Below are 6441 nucleotides of genomic sequence, written 5' to 3' on the forward strand. Positions count from 1 at the left end.
TGGCTAAGGGTAAGAACCAATGGAGGGCTATTGTGAACACGGTAATGAACCTTCGGGTCCCACAAAATGCTGGAAAGTTCTTTAGTATCTGCAGAATTGGCAGCTTCTCAAGAAGGGCTCAATTCCATGAGATGATGATGATGATGATGATGATGATGATGTGCTAGGTTTTGACGTATATGGATTAACTAAATATGTCCAGTTCTCCTGATGGTACCACAAGTCTCCGGAAGTCCACTGCCTTACACTATCTCATGTGCTTTGCTCGAACAGTTCGTAATAATGGAGTTCAAGTTGGTAAAATTTGCAGACACTTTTAATGTGAAATGGAGCATGAACAACGATACGAATTCCTTGAGCAACGAAAATCCTTAATGGACTTTTAGTAATTAGAGGAAAAGGAATGGATGAGTTGTGGGAGTTTTTCTTCCCATTCAGACACTCATTTAACAAATGGATGTAGCGGTTTCTGCTTACTTCAGGTTTGAAGTTAAATGCAGAGGAAGACAATACGTAGTGTGCAAGTTCGTACTAGGAAGCAGACCACCAGAATGGCTTGCGTCGATTGAGACGGGAAGATGGCCTCTATTGTGAGACGGTACACACTCACAATTTAAGGTAATACTGCGACATCCGCCTGGAGGGTGTGAGGGAAGCCTCCACAGAGCTAGAACCAGGAAACCTGGCACAGCTGCCAATACTCTGATTGCATCCCTGGAGAATAGAAGTGTAAAATTTGTCCGCTAATTCAAGCAGTTCTTCGTCAACTAATCTTTATTAGTGTTAAATTTTGGAAGATAAAAAAATAGTCCCATTGCCAATAGCATTATGGGGAGCTTCATAAATTGAACTCTTTTCCAAGTATAATCAGATTAAGCCGAGGAGTATGATATAAGCAGGGAATGTAGCACGTAAGACAGCCATGAAAATTGCATAAGGGTTTTGGTGGGAACGTCAGAAGGAAAGGGACCACTATTGAAAACGAGACGTAGTTGATAGGTGGTACACGTGACGAATATAACGAGTTCTAGATCGGATGATTGGATTTGTTAACACTTAAGTTACAAGTTCTCTAAATTACACTAATATACAGCGTTATCGCTGATTTCACAATTTGTAGTTCACCGTTGCACACGCACTAGGATTCTCCGTCTTCACTAGTCGTCTCCTGGCATCGGATCTCAACACAGAAACAAGCACTTCAAATCACTATGAAGTCTTCTTGTAATTTCTTGCTCAGTCACCTTGGAACCTCGGAACTCAACTAAAACTCTCTCAGCTGCAAGCGGGCCCGCGTTGTATAGCTGCGGCACGGACAACACAGAAGCACATTTCTATTGCAGACCACACAGAAAACACAAGTCACGTGATAGCTAAGTATGGCTCGGGGTTTGACGTCATGGAACATGCATGAGCTGCACGGACACAAAGAAAACAGTGCTGTTATATTTTTGTGTGGCCTCACGGCCTAAGCGGAATTGTGTTTACAGAGCCGTTGCCTAGAAACAGGTTGCATAACCCCGTTGTTCTATTGTTGCATGCGTGTATTACTTAGCAACGGTTTTTTCTGTGGCTCAACCGTTCTTGCATGGAGCAAATACGCCACAGTATTAAAATGGATCTTGCAAAATTGGATGGGGTGGTATGGACTGGACTAATCTGACACAGAATAGGGTCCAGTGTCAGGCTCTTTTAAAGATGATAATGAAACTTCTGTCCTATAAAATGTTGGGCAATTCTTTTGTAGCTGAACAACTGGCAGTTTCTCAAGAAGGACTTATCTCTGTGGATTAGTTCAGTTCGTTAGTTATTACAATAATGACGTATGGGGGAGTGGAGGTATAGCAGCACGCGTTCCCAATCCCAGGATTAGATGTAGGTGAGTTATTAGTTTTACGCTCCGGCTACATTACCTCATACGTAAGAGCCTCAGATACTGACTGAAGGCTGGATATGTCACAGACTTATGTGTCCTGTGTGCGACATATTTGACACTGCCGTGAGTTGAACCCTGTTCCCTCTGCAGTGTGTCCCGTAACTAAGAAATCCCGGCTCTTCTTCTCTTTTTGCAAAAATAAGCAATTTTAAATTTAATATTATATTATCCTGCAAAATGACGGAAGTACTGACTAGTTTGGTTTGATAAGAATGGGAAGACAAGTGTAGGATTCCAGGCATGGGTCGGACGAGTGGGGTTTGATTCCCGGCAGGATTTGAGCATTCATTTTTCGTCGTTTCGGCCAGTTTTGTCTCTGGGACCCACACAACCCCTATGCAGTCGAAACGCCGGCTGTTTGCCCAGGTATACACGAGACGGTCGTTGCGCTAGTCACTCGTCTCCATTCACTGTCGATGTTAAGAAAGACGGAGCTGTAAATCCTTTAGGTAGGCCAAGGCTTATAGTGGGCTGCAGTGTCAGTCGAGAGTGAAACAATTGTAATCACGGTAAAGTGTTTATATTGCACAGCTACCAGTAAGCAGACTCTTTCACCGTACCGTACACATACGTATACAGGAGTGTTCTTCTTCTTCTTCCTTTCTCTTCCTCCTCCTCCTATACCCCTTGTTCCCACTTGGAGCCTAGAACATCCTTGAAACTCCTCGTTTCACTTTAGTTTCTTAATCGCAGACAGTCGGTAGGACTCTTTGGACGGGGGATCAGCCTGTCGCAAGGCCGCTACATAATACAAACACAGGTTAAACACAAACAGGCATCCATACCTTGAGTAGGATTCGAAGCCAAGATCCCAGTGTTGAAGCGGGCAAAGACGTTTCATGCCTTAGGACGCACGGCCGCTGTGATCGGCGTTTACAGGAGCGGACTGCGTAACCAATCTTCTGCAGGCTCAGTGACGTAATAGGACAGCGCGTGGAACTCGGGAAATGTCTAAACTCTTTCCTATATTAGAAATTATAAAGCATCAGATTAGTAACTCTTCAGTACTTGAGCAGTGATATGAATCTAGACACAGGTAATGGAGTTAGGTTTAAGGAGGAAGAGTTATACATTCTTAAGACAAAAGCAATAACTTTTCGCCAGTTCGTCATAATAGAGAGTGGACATTACAGTCACTTCGAAATATTAAAGTAATGAGAATTGAATATTTTGTCTCTTCCGGAATTCTGTACAACAAATTTATAATCCGCGTTTTACAGTTTATGTTTTGAAATCAGCTTTAACTGCACAAATATCCATTAAGACAGTAACTAACTAACTTCACGGAGCTACGCCCTTCTCTAGAGGCCACCGGTTGCGCAGCTACTCAAGAATTTCCCAGCATTCTGTGAAACCCCAAGGTTCATTACCGTGTTCACAGTATTCCTCCACTGGTCTCTATCCTGACCTAGATCAATCCAGTCCATACCGCCCTAACCTATTACTCTAAGATCCATTTTAATATTATCCACCTACCTACGTCTTAGTTTTCCTAGTGGCGCCTTTGCTTTTGGGTTTCCCACCTCCATTAAGACAGTACCGTTTTAAAATAAAGTATTTCTATAATTTCTCCCAGTGTGACGCACTAGGAACTGATTGAGACTTCCACTGTGGTATCTCATATTTAGCGTCTCTGTATTCCTCTTGTGGGTGTGGGTTCGAATACCTCCACAGTCGCCATGCGAGTTGTAGAAGGCGACGTAAAGGGAACCCGGTGCTTGGGGGTATAACTGGGCTGCCGTATCACTGGGGACATAGAGACCTGGCCCTCCAGATTGGAGGGTGGGTGGGGGGGGGCGTTGGCCGCAAGGCTGAAAACCTGGTTCTGAAAAATTATTTTTTGTAAAATTCAAATAAGTGGAAACCGGATGCACTCTGACAGAATCATCGAAGAATGGCTGTGGTTCAGAATGGGCCGTTTCTCCAGTGATGATGATGATGATGATGATGACGAAGTTCATGGGATTACACTCATGGTCAGATGAGTATTGGAGTGTACAGTGCCCATTTATATCTCAGTTCCTGGGAAACTGGACCTCAAGTTGGGGATCAGCTGCAGTTTTAATGTGACTTGCAAGAAAACACATTGGAAAATCTCACGCCTGTTAGCAAGATGAAGCTGTGGAAATATGCAGAAATTCGTAAAGGAGCATTGTCGTATTCTCCCCAAGCAGTGGAAATGGGACTCTCTTATACTCGATCAGTGAAATGTACTCAGAATTACTGGGTTTTCGGACTTTGTCCATCATTACGTGTTCTGACGACTAGAAAACACAACGTATCGGAAACTGGGCCTGTTTCCATCCTCAGCTGAGGGGGCAGACACCTACTCTGTTGGGTCCCTTAGAAAGAGCTAATCTCAATTACTGGATCATAACCTGAGGATTCAAACAGATTCTATTTCCGAAACGTTGTGATTTGTAGTTTTTAGAATACCGAACAATGGACAAAGTCCGAAAACCCAGTAATTCTGAGTGTTATAAAAGACCGTCAGAACTCCCTAGAATCTAAGATGAAATGTAGTTTCTGTGACTTCCAGATAATATTTAGTAACCAAGGCTGCTATGAAAATGCACATGACTTTGTCACAGTCGCAGTGATTTCTATGCCGCGGGGGGAGGGGGTTGAAGACGAGGAAAGAAATTCACATGAACTCGAACCCATGCATCTAATACTGAAATTGGGAATAATTTCGGTGTTGTTTCTCCAATATAAAATTTCCTTAGTTTGAAAAAGATGAAAAGAGGCTTATGAGATCACCTTGTTGTTTGTGGGCCTATGTCCCGCCCTTATCGTTGCTAGGCAACGCGTCGTTTGTAGTTATTATTATATAATGCAGTAAACCCTCGCTAATCCTCTTACAGTTAAACCGGATGTCGGATAGTCCGGACCGAAGTATTAAAAATTAAGAGAACTGCTCACAGTTGAGTACATACTAAGAAGGCCGATGAGTCACGTGTCAGTTCAGACAAAACTTGACGGTTTCTTCAAAACTGAAACATTATGTTCATGTATAACTTCTGAACCTTCTATCGGTGTTTAAATATATTATTTTTTAAGTTCTTAAATAAAGGCTCTACGGTGATATTTTATTTATTTTCATCAGCACTACTTATGTCATTAAATTTCCAATTTTTTGTGTTCTAAATTTGTTCCTTTAGGGCTATATTTTGCCCCACTTTTGCTTAAACCAGCTCCCAAAATTAATCCGGATTAACGAGTGTTTACTCTATCATTGTCTGTCTGTTTCTGTGTCCCACATTTCTCTCGTTTTCTATACAATCCGTGTCGTATCAAAGGAAAGTAGACGGCTAGTTCTTCCCACATCTTCCCGTTAATTCATGTTAATAATTTATATTAAAGTTTTTCTAGTTTGATTTAATAAGGGAGCACATAGGAATGAATGTTTATGTGCCTCTAAACCCCTACCCACACACATACATACACACATACCCAAGCCCAGTCTCTGTACACGTTACAGAGTGCTTGCGACTTCTGGAATTAGTCTCGGTCAAGCTTACGACCGTTCAGGTGACTAAGGTACCGTTGTAGCATAAGATACGTAAGCTAGGCATGATTTGCTTTGCGAAGCCTGTACTGACGGAAGACTTGCATACAGTGCACAAGGAAGAATTTCCAATAACATGCTACTCCTATGTGTGTGATACACTTTGATATACTTCACAAAGACCAAGCCTTTTCTTAACAGACAAACCCATCCTCTCGTCAGAGAAAATGTTACATAAGACTATGACCCCCAAGGGTCTAGTTGCAAAAAAAAAAGACTCTCTTGTCGTGATCCTCAAGGGGCTTGGTGCCAAGACGAACTGATTGGCGGTAAACCGCCAGGCGTAAAGTAATTTTGACTGGAACGAATTTTTGGTTACTTAAGGATTTTCATTTAAATGCAAATCCCGTAACATCTACAAATCTGCACGTTGCTAATATCTTTAGTGTGATCTCAAGCTCAAGGGAAGGAGTTCACAGTAATCAGACGGAAGTAGCAATCCTCGGCATTACGTATCGCCGTAGAATTAAGCTTGACGCTGTCGTGATTAATTGTACCAGTTCCGGTGTCTCCTCTTGTAAATCCAACCGTCTCTACAGCGGCCGAACCTGCGACCCCTTTCATCCTGTTTCACCCAAACAGGGCGTCGTACGAGAAAATGATATAATACAAAAGAAAATCTGGGAAGAACTAACCGCCTATTTTCCTTCGATAGGACACGGACTGTATAGAAAACGAAAGAATTGGAGGACACACACACAAACAAGTAATGATATTATACGTGGTGTGTTCAAAAAGTATCGAATCTTTGGTCGGCAGAAATACATTTATTGATTTGAAGGTACAAAACCCTAATCCCCTTCAAAGTAGCCTCCTTGGTAACGCACACACTTCTCCCAGCGCTTCCGCCATTGTTGGAAACACTTCTGGAACGCGTCTTTTTGAATGGTGATCAGCCGGGCCGTCGCATTCCGCATGATGTCTTCTCTTGCCCCCA

At 42.6% G+C, this 6441-nt stretch overlaps 1 long non-coding RNA gene across 1 annotated transcript in view; it reads right to left on the reverse strand.

Annotated features, from left to right (window-relative positions):
* Positions 1 to 2734: 2734 nt before the first annotated feature.
* Positions 2735 to 6441, reverse strand: part of LOC117282438 — a 22061-nt gene continuing 18354 nt past the window's right edge. The window contains exon 3 of the long non-coding RNA XR_004513175.1: positions 2735 to 2899. This is a non-coding gene — a long non-coding RNA (uncharacterized LOC117282438). The remainder of the gene's footprint in view (positions 2900 to 6441) is intronic.

The sequence above is a fragment of the Cryptotermes secundus genome, unplaced genomic scaffold, assembly GCF_002891405.2.
Source record: "Cryptotermes secundus unplaced genomic scaffold, Csec_1.0 scaffold163, whole genome shotgun sequence".
Lineage (NCBI taxonomy): Eukaryota > Metazoa > Arthropoda > Insecta > Blattodea > Kalotermitidae > Cryptotermes > Cryptotermes secundus.